The sequence below is a fragment of the Anticarsia gemmatalis genome, chromosome 2, assembly GCF_050436995.1.
Source record: "Anticarsia gemmatalis isolate Benzon Research Colony breed Stoneville strain chromosome 2, ilAntGemm2 primary, whole genome shotgun sequence".
NCBI lineage: Eukaryota > Metazoa > Arthropoda > Insecta > Lepidoptera > Erebidae > Anticarsia > Anticarsia gemmatalis.
The window spans coordinates 10,083,351-10,099,713 of NC_134746.1; the positions used below are offsets into that span (position 1 = coordinate 10,083,351).

Genomic DNA, 16,363 nt, shown 5'->3' on the forward strand with positions numbered 1-16,363 from the left:
ACTATCGTCTCCGTATATTTTTTCCTAGTATTATAAGACAGTCGATTCGATCGAAATTGTTCAATACAATTTCACTACGGCCTATAGGGCATGCACATTATCAATTCTGTACGCATCTAAAGTGTGGGAGTCTCGGAACAGTTTGTACTAACACTGATAGTCGCATGGAGAATTTACACATAATCGTAATTTTAACTAACAGTAGTTAATTGCCTGTGTGTATAGCTGCCATAATTTCCTATAAACCATGACGTTTTCTTTAGATATTTGAGACCAATTAAACAGAAATATAAAGTATTCTTCTCTCTTAAAAACAAGTTGAATGATTATATTCTGCTGTTTTTTTAGGTCCTATCGTAATTCGTAACATTTACCAATTTATAACCTGTAACACGAAGCTTTAAGCCAAACTCTATTTATTTGATATTTATCAAGTTAATTGGCTTGTTCAACACCCACAGAAAGAGATGTTTCTATTTTCATCTACTAGTCATGTTCAAATGTTTATGTAGAGTAATTTCTGTTGTGTTTACTACTTCTGACCTGAAAGTAAATGTAGTTCGTTCCTTACTCCATCGGGGTTACGGGTTACACCGGTAGTTCCGTGTTGGCGGGCTTCGGCCCGATTTTAAAAGTTCCGTGCCAAAAATATGTATGATTTCCACAGTCAACGGCAATGCAGATGTGCCATTTTACGCATACAAATTGGGACAACGCTTGCTGTGCGCCGTGTTTTGGAACTTTCACGTTCAGTGCTTTTGAACTGCATTGTTTTTTAAGGGTTCACACAATGCGGAAAAAGACAAATGATCTTGTCTTCTCTCTTGAGAATGATGTGCAATGTGTGATAACTATAGTTATTATAAGTTTTATGGACTAGAGTTGTAAGCTATAACTTGATACATAAATGTTTTCTTTTTCTTCTTGTTGCGGCGGAACTTAAATTACTTTTTAAGATTGTATCAGATGGAGTGTAGTTACACGCCGCGATGTTTTTTCCTTATCTGAAGAAGTGCTTAACCACGTGCGTGAATGCGCGTACAATACCTACTCCTCGTGACTCAGTCCCTCGGCTCTACCGAGTATTATGACGTACATTTAATAATTTTCCCTTTTGTTCTTCACGGCGCAAAGCCCAGTCTTTAAACTCTTTATATGTTAATTTTAGCCGGCGAAGATTTATGTTTACGCATTTCTTCCGGTTAAGCTGTAAATCTCATCCTATGTAAACAGATTAAACAGCTCTTTATCACTCTATTTTAAACGCATTATATTTTAAAGGCTTCCAAGTAATATAGTTATTCGTATAAAATATACGAGCAATAATGATGTTGAAATAGCAGTACTTTCGTGCTAGACTTATTCGTCAACTCGGCCGCAATAAACTCGTCCGCGCGGTCGAGTTGGGAAGATTTAAATCTACCTATAATTTCATTGTGCATCTCGACCGTAGGAACATTCACTATGCGGTCGAGTCGACCCGGCAAATTTTTGTGATTTTTTTTATTCGTCATCTCGACCGAGTACAAAATGTACATTCGGGTAGAAAATGTTTAAGGCATATCATGGAAAGATTTATTTTGTTAGGCAAATTAAAATGCGTGCTGTGCTAACATAACGATCGTAGATGTTTCATTACAATCACCGTTTAGTTTTGTAAAATGTAGCATTTTTATCCTGATTAGTTAAAATAGTTTTCTCTGTCTCGCAAAATAGTTTTGTCTTTCTTTCGCAACTTTGAATTTTTTTTGGAGGAAAGAAATGAAGTAATAATCAACTGAGCTATGCCAGATTATAGTTTATATCTAAACTTCAATTATTTTGGCTTATATAATCTTATAGAGTACGCTATTGTTTCGAAAAAAAAATATCTTTTTATCTGTCCTTAATTAAAATTTTATGTTATTAACAAAGTACCTATACCTCATAAGAAAAGCATCTGTCTAATATTTTATATACATATATATAGATTATCATTTGATAAAAATATACACAAAATTGTAATATAAAATAATAAAAAATAAACTTTATTTATTTGTTTATTTATATATTAAAATTTTTAATATTTTATTTTTAAAAGACAAGCATTTAATTTTGAGTGCTTGCAACCCTGCGACAACACACAATACTGGGGTGAATAACGGAAATGGAGCCCTCGTGCATTGAGATTCAGGTCATTTTCGCATGTAAATATGATCTGTGATTTTTAAAACGTTCTCTGATTTCTGTGATATTATAAACAATAGTGTTTAAGTAATTTGTAAGTCAAAGATTTTTCTAGTATTTATAGTCATTTATTTAGTTAAGTGTTTTTAAAAGGTTAGCACCAGCGCCAGCGGTGTAAAATAGTTACAAATAATTTTTAATTGATCTGTGATTTTTAAAATGTTCTCTGATTTCTAAAATGATTTGTGTGATATTATAAACAATAGTGTTAATTTGTTCAAGTAATTTGTAAGTCAAATACTTTAATAATTATTGTACATGTTGTTGATATCTACCGATTGTTGATTCCTATTAGACTAAGCATTTTTATATTGATGTTGATTATGTTGATTTTTCAGAAATATACATGTTCTAATTGAATCGGATTTTTATTTTACCCATAGAAGAACAAAAATTAAATTAAAAACGAAACACTTTTGTTGATCACTGTACAATAATGCCTCATATTTTCAATGTCGGTCGAGTTGACGAATACAAGATACGAAAAAATAGCTTCATCAACTCGACCACGTGGTTCGGCCGAGATGCACAATAAAAAAATAGTTAATGTTTAAACTTCCCGACTCGACCTCGCGGACGAGTTTATTGCGGCCGAGTTGACGAATAAGTCTCGTGCTATCTACAGTATATTGCTCAATTATTATTGCAGGCAGATAAGGGGCTACTGTCGTTACACATGTGCGGATATTTACATACGGCTGGGCTCCATACATTCTGTAGTATCGTGTTTAAACATGCGACTAAAAAAGAAAACTGTGTTCAAATTATCGTTGTTACGTGTGTCCCGGTTTCGCTTCTATCAGTGTCAATTTGTGTAAGAGAAGTTTCAATTATGTATAAGAAACGTAGTATGTCGTGTGATTCACACGCTTTACGTTTGTGTACTCATAATGTTTTTGTACCCTTTCGATGATATCAGAATTTATAATATCTACGTAATAAGTACCTACTTCAGATTACGTACGAGTCTAGCGTATATTACACCTACGTTAGGTACCTAGTCAAGTGTGTCCGTACTAAGTAATATAGATAACTAAAAGCTACGTCACCTTAGTGTGTCGCTCTACACATCGAGGAATCCCTTACTTAGTCTTCCTTGTCTGCAACGGAACTCTGCATTAAGCGATTTGTGTAGGATTTCATAGTATATTTGAGTATTAGTGACTTGCTGTTAGGCTAGCATAAGCAATAGAGTTATATATGTATGTGATATAGAGTGATCGAAGTAAGTCGACACTGGTGTTATTAGCTTATGCACCTGACCTTACAGCGGCTTAATGTTACGTATCATCTACCGCTAACCACAATATGAATGCATAGTCATAATATAGGATAATATAACAAATAATATTTTTCTCTATTACCAACACTAGATAAAGGTGATAACTACGAGTTCCGACGCGATATGATAATTCTTATCGATGACCAAGTTTTTTGTGGAACTAAGCCTTATGAATCTGTAGGGGTGATGCGATAATGCAAATGTGTGAGTATTAACATGATTCGATTTAAAAAAAACACTAGTCATGACTTTATAAAGGACCTTTCTATGTTAGCTATGTAATTATTCAACATTTTGCAGGAGCAATTTAAAAACCTACCTTCTATAGGTTTTATAATAATTCAAGCGCCAAGCTATTATGATTCCACGAATTACTTACACTAATTGGTCATGAGGTAAACAAACAGTAATATTTAGTTGAGTACGATCGCGTGACATCCCTGGCATAGTGGTGGGTGCACACCGCGCGTTGCGGCGCGTTGGTAAACAGTTGGCATCGGTCCGTGTCGCGCTCACGTCGCCGCGTCGCGCGCTCTCATTGTACGAGGCGCGTCCGCTGCTCTTGTGTCTGTCACTGTCCGTCAGTGTCCGCCAGTGTCCGTGCGTTGAGCCCGTTGTGCCCCAGCACTCAGCAGTCGCCACGCGCGACCACAATGCGCAGGAACTGTGCGGTTTGCTCCCAATGAACCACCGTACAAACTATTGTGCTTGTTTGTGTGATCGTTATACGTGCTTTTGTCAAGTGTTACACGACGTGGTTTTTGTTCAGTGACCATTCTGTTAACATAATACTTTGTATGTCTTTTTACATTTGTTTCCTTTTTAGTATAATTATATGTAATATTATATATTACTAAACACCAATGATCCACTGCATGGTTTACGTTAAAACTTTCAAGTTTAATAACCTCGATAAACAAGTTTACGCAACTTACATAACTAAGATAAGATACGAAATCATTTCATATTTTCGTGGAATACGTTTTCGAAAGCTTCCGAGGAATCATCTTGCGAATATGTGTTCTGCGTACTTATGTCAACTTTCATAAATTGTAAGGTCAGTCGATAACGCTGACAGTGGCCCTGCGGAGCAGTGTTCTGTAATAAATCAATTAATCACTCGGTATATTGATTACCTCCAGTGGCCTAGGCATCACATCACACGTCGGTGGGTCGCCACCGTGTAACAGGAGCCTAAATATAGCTGCCCCAGAGCATGGCGGGCGCACCACTCACCCTTTGCGGTGACATCTACACACATAAACGCTACATGTTTAATTAGCGTGTCAACATTTTGTAATTAATGGCATTTCGTCCTCCGAAGTTAACTTAGTCATCTGTTCTTAGTAAACAAGGAGTGCACCAAAACAAATTGAAAAGGGTGCTCACTCCTCATGTTGCCTTTTACGATACAATTCGTTACCTTACCGGCTTTGATATCGATAACCTTGTTGAATTCCTTGTAAAATCGATTCTCTTTCCATTTTTATTGAACTTTTGTTTGTTTACCTTTAAAAATATCACTCACAGTCAGAATCTCCAAACTACAGTTTGTTTAAACGTTTGTATGACGCGTTTTATTACATTTATTCTTTAGTGATTGCCAGTTATTACCATTGAAAATTAATAACTGCCTTTTCGTTGAAATATGAATTTGTTCTAGTATTTGGGAACAGTTAAGATTCATAGTGACTCAAATATTGAAGATATTTCATTAAATCTTATGATCTGGTAGCGTGACTGAGCGGCCGACACTTCGCGGTTCGATTGCTATCAATGAATAAAAGTTTAGATACACACGAACGAGCTTGGTATTGAATATATTCAACAATAGTATTCGTGTTTTGGTCTTCACGTAATAATAACTGAAAAAAATATCTTGTTATAACTTTCGGTTTCTCTATTGAAATAGCTGGAATTTCAAATACAGTTAATCTTGGCAAATATTACTATCAAATGGTGATTTAAAAAAACGTAAGCATCTGCCAGGCCGGCTGTTTTAAAATCACGCTCGCACATGTCGTTTCTTGGGTGTAACAGCAGTGCTGTGAGGCCCGCATCCCGCTACCTGCGCCGCAATACATTGTTCTGTAGTCTGTACCCCACTAGCCGAGGTAATAATGGACCTGCTTACCCTGTTTTGTTCTACGAATAACAATGACATGTTGTTTTGTTCTCAAGTACGCCATCGCAGCAGCACTTGACTAGTTGAATGTTAAGTTTTACCTCCATCGCTCAACTATTTATAACATTTGGTACTACTTTACTCGCTTGCTCAATAAGCACCTCCTTTTTGAGTAATCAACGTAATTACACACTGCAAACGTAATGCGTTGTGTTGTCATGCGGTTGAAGGAGGCTTGCAAACATTGACAGAATATCAAATTGTTCACCTTTGCGATATACAGGTAAACGAATTATAATAGGTCGATGGGCTCCGTTATTTGTCAATCGCGCCACGTCTTTTACCCAACGTGCATCAACATTGAATGCAAAGAGAATCCGATTCGGGTCCGACTATATGCGAAAGAATTTTAATCGTTGTTTTCATAATAGAAATTTATTTTGGGGACTCCTCTGCTAAAAAAATATTACACAAACTCTGCTAACAAATAAAAAGCCAGTATTTCAACTCCCGAATTCCTCGAATGTTTGTGTACGGTTGATAAAGCAACGGTATACATTAATTTCTTTGAACGTAAACGTAATAATGTTGTGTTTAAAGAAGTTTTTTATGTAGTAAGCGAGTTCCTGACTAACGACATTAGAGTATAAATCGCGGCCGTGGTCTCCGGCGACAGATAAGTGCGTGCTTATCGTCACTGAACCGAATTCCCCGAGAAGCCGATAACATGCCGTGAGAACACGCATTGGGGGGATAATCCTGGATTTTTGGGGAACATTTAAGCTCAATAAATATAACTCAACCCGATTACGATAGAAGCTATGTTTGGGTTTAGGGCGATGTTCTTTACAATGACAAAGTATATAAACTTTTATTGCAATGTAAACGTTTTATCGTTACTTTGTTTGGGTTATCGTTTTATTGGCTGATTTCAAAATTTACCTTATAAGGCTATCTATCCAAACGGAAGTTTTAAACCATGGCATATACTTTTAAAATAAGTAGGTTAACATGGTTTTCGCTTTACCAGAATTAACACGAATGAGAACTTTTTTTGCAACGCAAAGTTATTGTGAAGTGAAGTGCACTGGTAACTTTATCTGGAGTCATTATGAGCCATAAGGGTCTAACTTGCTCAGAAGCGACCTCCCAGCTCTACGGGGTCGTAGCGAACAAGATACTTAATATTTTTTATAATGTAATAATCCCGAATGCAGCTGTTACGGTACCGGTATCGTATCGTATTTGTAGCGGTAGTTGCAAATTGTAATATTTCCTTCAAAAATATTACGTCAAACGGGGCCTATTGTAAATTTTGCAGCGTGCAGTGGACTTAGTGGCCAGTTAGCAGATACGATCGCGGTCATTCCCCCAAAGTTCCGGCACCTGCCCGATGGGCGCCGGATATTGACGCACACAAGCGCTCATGTCACAGCTATTAACGAATATCATCACATTTATATACACGAAATATTACATGTACTATGAATAGACAGGAAACATTTCAAGGATAATATTTTACAAAAAATAAAATGTCACGGTGGTTAGCTACCTAATATTTTAGGTAGTAATAGGTACTAACTTGCAATTGGAGTCCAGCCTCTTGACCCACTTCTAGACAATTACCTGAATTAATCTCAACATCTTTGATGACCACTCATTAAACGAGATTTTTCCACAGCAAGAAATTCAAGATTTTATAGCTAGAAAGCAAACTTTTATTTCCGTAAGTGATTGATTTATGAGCAATGAAACATCGTGAATCGAGAACATATCGGATACATTGAAGCTGTTGATAAATATTGATAGTACCCTTAACGCTAATGTCTATTGACATCAGCTCTTGATCGGGGGAAAGCGTCGAGTACTTGATATTCGCTTTCCAATGCGATTGCTACTGAGTGCAACTGTGTACATACAAAACGTCCAGTTTTCTAAACGCATTTACCGTTTCAATGTGTAATTATACTATATTGCCAATACATATATGAGCCATTGTTGTATTGTAGAACGTTTAACCTTTACAAAGTCGATATTTGGTAGTTTACTACATAGTGCATGTAATACAACGATTGTGCAAGTAGGAAATAGTTCAGAACGTGCAGTGCCTTATACAAATTTTGTATACGCCTTTAGTGATAGTCACGAATTCAATCTTGTCTTAGAACGTACCGTAATGAGAGTATTTCTTGTAATTACGTGGGAAACGTGGATATAATCTACATAAAATTATAATATCGCGCATTATTTCAAGTTTTTATGGCGTATTTTGTTTTTGTAACAGTTATACAATAAGCTTTCGCTTTTTAATGGAAACTGCTGCAGAACAGTTAAAGCCTGTTATGAGTACCGTGCAACGAAATTTTCTTTGATATTATTACGTTTGAGGTGAATGATAAAGCGGAGAAATTGCTCTCAATGTATGCGAGTATGTTCATGTACCACACTATGGACTGTCAATTACGGGACTCAAGTCGCACTTTATGACCACATGTAAAACTTGTCAGACTACTTTACCGTGTGCCACTTTAAGTGAAATCTTTTGACTTACCGAAATCTGTGAAAACGCTGCACAACTTGCAATATTATATTTACTTTAACGGTCGAAAAAAAGGCATTTAAAGTATAGAAATAAGTTATAGAATTAACTACTAACGACTTTTAACCATGATGATCTAAACCAACATTTTAGTTGAATTAAGCAGATTCAGCAGAAACAGATGTTGACTATGATTGGCATCTGCAAGTGATTCTAAGTACATATTTATTACCGTCCCTGGCTAATAGTGTGTATAACATTGCTCTTTGAAGTAAATGAAGAGAAGCGATTTGTTTTTCCTTCTAAGGTAGCATTAGACGGGCTTTTTAAACCTGTACACGCATTAAAATCAACTACTTGTAATAATAGAGTCCAGTGTCCTAGAGGCATTTTAGAACTGTCATTTGAGATGGTTACATAAAACTCTCGCCTGCATAATGTTTTCATTAAAGACATGTTCTACTTTCTGAAGTCCTCAATAATTAAAAAGCTTTAGTAGAGACATACGCCATTCTCATTATGAGATAATGACGACAATCTATTAAATCGTTATTAAAAAGCACGCGTCGCTAGCTCTCTATTGAAGAGGGATTAAAAAATATAATTAAGGTATCACGAGTTTCACGAGCTTGTTGCTATAATCATCAACGCTTGGACGGACCCACTATTATTACTACACTAATGTATTTTGCTATCACTCTTACCAATATCATCTAAGTTCTTGTGTTCTAAACACTTGTGTGGGGAGGGCTCCCTCACCTGGTATTTAATGGGAAGTTGAAACCTAGCGTGTGCATTCAATATGGGTCAGGTAGCACGCACGCAACAGCTAATTCGCCTATTTTAAAGTGTGAACATTTCTATAGCCTTGAATATTGTTGGACTAATTCTTAATTCTACGTAACACAATGGCTCTAGGGTTAAGACCTGAATAAAGCTTACTGGTAATTGTAGAGCTTATTGTTGTCAAGCGCAATCTTGACAAATGTGCGGTTTACGTGTGTACAATGTAATTGGATGTTTATATTAAAATTCTAACCATGCTGCGAGCTCGGTCATTAGTACGTCGCTCTACACTAAGTATCGACAGTTTCTGCGAAACCAGTCAGTAACTCTGTATCTATGATGCGAGTTAATAGCGATGTTGGCTTATGATCTTAATGGCTGAAGTGCAAACACCATTCGCGTTAGTAAAGTAAACTGTTATGCAATAATGTTCATCGTTATATCTGCCAATCTTGCACGCTTCAGCAAACATAATATGTGTATTTCACCAGTGTTTCGTTATGTGTTTATAAATTCAGTTCAACACTTCCGAACGTCTTAATGGGGCGCTATTACAACAGTTACATTCTTAAATTGGTAACACTCGTAGCATCCGCTGTCTTACTGTCATAATTTTTTAATTGTCGTACTCTAGTTTGTTAATTTGCGGAACGCAGTGCTATTCAAGTTTTATGCGGTATAATTTGATCTCACATTGGACTATTTACTGAGCCGAGGCCGTCTAAAATTGTAACACTATATGTTCCAATATAATTGTAAAGTCATAGTTCCATCGATTCCGGGAGCGCTACGATCGGGATCAACTCTGGCGTCCGTCCAAACAACAGTTTATAGCTGACACTGTTTACTGAGCCGAGCCGTCACCTAAATATGTGCCCGACGAACTACGGCTTTATAAGCTTTTATCTGAACCAAAAACGCGTTGTTCGCTCGCACCGGATGCGGAAATGTTCACTGCAATCACTCTAGAAATGGTCCGCGATAAATTTCTAACCACAGTGCTGTGTCGCTGCGGATTTTTGTATTTCTCTCGTTTTGTTAATATCTGGTTGTATTTTTATTTTCCTAGTGACATTTATGAAGAGCACAGGTGTCATTTATTATAACCCACCGGTGTTGACCTGGCCTTCGCTAACATCATTTGGAATTTTATATTCCTTTTTGTTATCCTGATATTTATCACAAGTTCTCGTTTTACTACAAGTTATGTTCCAGTATTATTAAATGTTGTAGAATGTTATATTGCAGTCGTTATGATCAAATGTACAGCGTTTTCTAAACATCAAAGACGCGAATGTTTATGTTGAATTTTCCCCTTTAGCAATAAGGATGATCTCATTATTATTATGTATGTCAGTGTATACACATACATATAGACAGTAGGCATGTAATGCAACGGTAATGCGTCGTCGTCGGCGAGTGTTCTGCGTGCGTGCTTAATCTCTTTCATTGAGCATTTGTAAGGCGGCTGCATTCTTTTTACCCCACTACCCTGATTGACTCGTCTACCGTATTATTCATGGGTCGTTTAAGAGGTGTTCTATTTCTATTCTGCTTTAATTTTTAATTAATTTATATGAATACACTTACGTAACGTTTCAATGGAATGCAGAATGTAAGTAAGTGAACATCCACGTCTTAGCTTTTCCTCAGTTTCGAGAAAAGTAAGTTTTTCTTATGCATCTTATTTACGTGATTATTCACTATTCATTTAGTATGTGTGTCTGGAACGCATCAGTTTCACTTACGTTTACTGAAGTATTTACGCATGCAGTTATTCAGTTGATTTGCCGCGGCGGTCCACAGTTTGTCTGCACACGCACACTGGCTCGCATTCTATTGGCACACCTCTCTCCAACGAAAGTTTGTTATTTATTCCACTTTTTGCGCTTTCCTTGCCGCAGACTACTTCATTGATTCACTGTGCCATTAAACAGTGTACTGTAATTCTATAGTTCAGTTATAGTTAAGTTTTATTTTAAAAGTAATTTTGTAAAATAAGTATACAGGGTGTGGCGTAAATAATGGATAATCCTTTACCAGCGGATGGGCGACAACCCAACTGATCTAAATATCAAAATTTACCTCTGGCACAAGTATCATAGTTTTTGAAATTTTGGCCATTTTGTGTGTTTTTTAAAAAAGCGTTTTAAGCTCGTTCTTTTTAATGCTGTGATCACAATTTAAGGCTTTTTTTAAATCCGTTTTTTGCAAATAAATCCTGAATAGATGTGCTATTGAATCTACAATCTTGTTTTGTGATTACTACTTGTTTTTTATTTAAATTATGCATTCAAAGTTGAATTTTATAATCTTACCCAAAATTTGTGCAACTTTGAGCACTTGTGGTGAAAAAAAAATGTATCGTAGCTTTACTGCCCACGCCATAAATAATTTCTAAATTTTATTACAATTCTAAATTGGTATAACATGCAGCAATAATACCGATTATTGTCAAAATATTACAAAGAACTTAAATTATTAACACTTTTGCCGGTCGACTAATTTATTTTTTTCACGCTAAGCGCGTTCTAGATTCAATAGCACATCTATTCAGGATTTAATTGCAAAACACGGATAAAAAAAAAGTCTTAATTTGTGATCACAGCACCAAAAAGTACGAGCGTAAATCGCTTTCTTAAACACACATAATGGCCAAATTTTTTTGCATTTAAATCCTAAATTAATGTGCTATTGAACCTAATATCTTGTTTTGTTATTACTACTTGTCTTTTATTTAAACTATGCATTCAAAGTTAAATTTTATAGTTTTTCAACACTTTTGTTCAACTTTGAGCACTTGTGTGCAGTGTTGAAAAAAAAAAGAAATACAAAACATAAATACTATTCAAATAATAAAGATAATTAGAAATCTAAAGAAAACTACTCTGTTGACAAAAAAAAACATTTTTCATCAAATTGTAATACATTATTTTGAAATAGACTTGGTAGAAACAGCACAGTTCCAAGCTTTTTTATCATCTAAATAATCTTTAATAGTGTAATAACCCTATAAACATGAATATTTGAAAGTAAACTTAGCTTAAACGCGCTGATAAAATAAAATTAGTTGACCGGCAAAAGTGTTAACAATTTAAGTTCGTTGTAATATTTTGACAATTATCGGTATTAATGCTGCATGTTATACCAATTTAGAATTCTAATAAAATTTAGAAATTATTTATGGCGTGGGCAGTAAAGCCACCATACATTTTTTTTTCACCACAAGTGCTCAAAGTTGCACAAAAGTTGTGAAAGATTATAAAATTTAACTTTGAATGCATAATTTAAATAAAAAACAAGTAGTTATAACAAAACAAGATTGTAGATTCAATAGCACATCTATTCAGGATTTATTTGCAAAAAACGGATTTAAAAAAAGCCTTAAATTGTGATCACAGCATCAAAAAGAACGAGCGTAAATCGCTTTTTTAAAAAACACACAAAATGGCCAAAATCTCAAAAACTATGATACTTGTGCCAGAGGTAAATTTTGATATTTAGATCAGTTGGGTTGTCGCCCATCCGCTGGTAAAGGATTATCCATTATTTACGCCACACCCTGTATATTAACTAAATAAATGTTCAGTTATAAATTTATAATTAAGTGTGATTTCGGAATTCCACAATGCTAACCTAACTTAACTGTAAACAATTGAATACGATTTCGGAATTCCAAAATGCCTATTATATTTATAAATTTATAGATTATTTTATTCAATAATCGCATTGTTTCCTTGTGTTACAAGCAAATGAGGATATAAATCATTATGATTTGCAGCAGGCAGTAATAACATGCACCATCAATATTTACTGCGTTGATTTATACCTGTCAGGCAAATATTTCATTTTTTAAATGTTTGATCATCTTTACATAAAACAACTACTTAATAGGTTCATTTCTAAAAGCACCAAGTCAACTATAGAAGAAAATCAGACTCTGAGCAATTTTGTAATTATATTGTCTTAAACAAATCGATTACGTTTGTGTACAAACTGACAAATTGAGATCTTTTACGGATTGTCATTGAATATAGAAGGGCTTAGTGTGGGTTGCGCAAGAGTCGCCGCTGCCAAGTTCACGCCCACTACCGCCCAAACAAATCCTACGCAATATCGGTACCTCGTCTTACCATCTATTAGGATTTGTGATTGTACGATCAACAACAGATAACTGTTCATATTTGAATGTAGGCCGATCGGTTATATGCTGTCGATGTCATACGTTTCAAGATTACAATATGTCGTAACGTGTTTAGCAATGACATTGAGTACAATCAGAGGACAACACTAACAAATACATGAGTTGTCTATTTTGAAATGACAATCAGTATTTAATGTAGATTTTAATTTTTTATATGAATTAAAGTTTATAAATTTTAAAACCTACTAATTAGGCACACAGTATTTTTACATTCTTAATTTCTTTAAGTGCATTTTATAATTCGAGTGCATTGTGGCGAACCACTCGCGTGTCCGTGAACTAGCGTAAGATGTATTACGATAGTAATATTGTTCTGCCAAGGCCGTCTTGTGAGCTACTGACTTACCTTCGGTTTCAACTGTTACCATGGGAAAATATTTGTATTTTTTTTGCTTCCAGCTACTTCATCTGGGAATTAAAATAAATGCAGGCAACAGCTGCCGATTATCTCTCTAGTAAAGTATTGAGAACCTGTTGCTACGTCGTAGACCGGATTTACAACTTAAGAATAAAAACTATTGATCGTCTTAATTGTGCACGTGACTGCGAATGTTGGCCGTAGTGGGTTTACTGAAGCGTCTCTTACCTTGTGAAGTGGAGATAATTCTCTTGTTCAAATAGCGGAACAAATAAACGAAGTGTTGGTATTTGAAGCTAGGCTTTTATGAGATCGTAGCCCTTAACAATAATCGGCCAACAGTAAAACATAATGCTATAATAAAAACTAATAGCTCCTAGACTGAGAATTGCTGATTTAGCCTTGTATTCAATTAATAAATATTGTTATGTTAAATATATTTATTGTGTGATACATCACACAAAAATCCCCGTTACATTTATATTATTATCAAATAATATTTTCCTGTAACGTTTAAATTATAGATTTGAAGGTTTTTCCTTGTAGCCAACAAACTGAAATGTAATCAACAATGTGCTAGATAATGACGGGAGTATAAACTATAAACATGCTTAAACTAAAGTATGAAGTAAAAGTGGGCAAAAGGTCAACCGGTGTACGTGTGTCAGTGATGGGCATAAACACCTGCCTTCTGTTGTAAGGGTTGAAACAATACGAATTTGGTAAATTCGAAGTGCCTAAAGCGTCCACAAGAAAATTGCTTTTCCGTTCGAATATTCACAAATAGCTATATTTTTTAATTTTATTACCAAAATGCGCAATATTTAGCCCCGCTCTACTTTTCTTACGTACTAAGTTATAAGCTGTCGAGTATCTAAAGAATTACGCTGCTTCTTATGACGATGATGCCTTTATTGTTCTTACACATAGCAACATGTTCTAATCTATCGCTTATTATCTATTTACACATTCCATGAGTACTTAAAATCACTTGAGACGATAATATACAAATGTCTTGCAAATCAAGATCGTTATGGAATGCTACGTTGTTCATTGTATTTGAAATATGACCAAGTTTACACGTAGGTGGAATAATAACTATGTTTATGTTTACATAACCTGATAAGCAGGTAGGTATCTAGTTTCGTTTAATTCATTTTATTTAATCCAGTGGCTCTACATGAAGAGTCGTGTTGTTTTACTTCGGTAGTCCGTGTTATACATTCATGTCATTGTATTATCGCCGTGTTTTGTTAGTTGTAGGACAGTGTGAAGCTCTCCTTAAATATGTGGTTGGAATTCCAGCCGGTCTCTCTGTTTACCCGTCTCGTCTAGCGGGCTTAAAATAATTACACAAGTGCGTTGGTGCAACCCTTTAGAGTTCGTTGAGCCCTTGCTTCCCTACCACCTTTCCGTGACCACATGACATTCTCGTAAGAGTAAAAGTGATCAAAACTTTTAACAGGTTTTCGACGTTTGTGACTGGTTGCGACTGAGCTTTCACTTTCAATTTTGTCCATATACATACTATTTATTGATCCGGTTGCCATATTTTTATTCTATTCATAATTAATTCGCGTTAATTTCTCTTTCGATTCTCGCAATTTGTTTTTCCTTGTTCTATGCCACATATCTATAAATACTACATTTTTCATCCAGTGAATCTGGGTTAAATATTTAATAGTCGTACCTACTGTATTGTATCCTTGGCCCTAAGGCGTGTATTGCGAAGGATCATCACTCTATCTACGCCATGTTGATTATTAGAGCACGTTCGAATTTTAAACTGTGAATAGTAAATAAACGGCTGGCAGCGGAGGGCAGGCGTGCGCGCGCGCCGCTCTCGGTTGTCTTCGCGCCTCGTTGCTTAGTTCAGTGTGTTCGTATCTGTGAATGGAGACAGTCACGCGGTGTTCCATTCTGTCTATAATTACGTTATAGTACGAAAGTCGAACGATTCCGGGTGTATGTGGATTAAACCATAACCAACTAATCCGTTGTGACGGATCTAAGTGTTATGTTGTGCCCGCTGTTTTAGTGATTGTGACGTGTGCGTTTATTTCTGAGTAATTCTATTTCTGTGGTGATGTTCTTCGTGTGATTAAACAGAAACATAATTTATCGCTGAACTTCAAGAGTGTAATTAGCATTTATGTGTATTATTAGTATGCGCACCGTGTCGATTGGAATGGTTAGTTGAGAGAACTGTGAGCTAACAATAAAAGTGTCACGGTAAGAATATAACGAAAGATTGTAAATGACTCTATTTATTGTAGAGACATTAACCTTCGTATAATTCTAAAGAAAATTCTTTCTTTTGAATGAACATTTATAGAAGCTAGTCGATAATATTATGTAAAACATTATACTCTTTTACTACGTTTGGTGTTTAAACAGCCTTCAACTTTAGCACATCAGACGACACGTGAACAAAAGACAATAAACACAATGTAGACATGTTTTTATACAAAGCGGTCTTTATTAATTAACTTATAGTAGTACGGGTCTCACAACAAATAGTGCAGGTTCTACAATGTACAAAATAAATAGTAGCACAAAAAGCTGTGAACGATTGAATCATTAGCAAGAGTAGTGAGTGACACAATGACGCCATTGTAGTGAGGCCGGCATAATGAGCGAGATTAATAAGTCAGTCGCGGGTTCACCGCTCGTACGCCGCTCTACTTGCACCAATCGCCATATCCGTCGCAAATCGACCGTTTCCTCCGACCATCTTCGCGTTGACTCGCTATTATAAACATGATTTATACCTGACCCATCATTAGTTAACATGTCAGCGATTGTCGCTAGCGGATGCATTTTATTTGCTCCAACTACCTATT

General features: G+C 35.6%; 1 protein-coding gene across 12 annotated transcripts in view; it reads left to right on the forward strand.

Annotated features, from left to right (window-relative positions):
- raskol (Ras GTPase-activating protein raskol) overlaps positions 1-16,363 on the forward strand; it is a 159,641-nt gene that overhangs the window by 102,811 nt on the left and 40,467 nt on the right. The window contains exon 1 of one of the 12 annotated variants that reach the window (XM_076131704.1): positions 4,009-4,303. The exons of 9 other annotated variants lie outside the window; for them this stretch is intronic. The gene's annotated coding sequence lies outside the window, so the exon portion shown is untranslated. Of the gene's footprint in view, positions 1-4,008; positions 4,304-15,395; positions 15,753-16,363 lie in introns of those variants that run through there. 2 more of the 12 variants (XM_076131677.1, XM_076131696.1) reach the window with 2 other exon arrangements.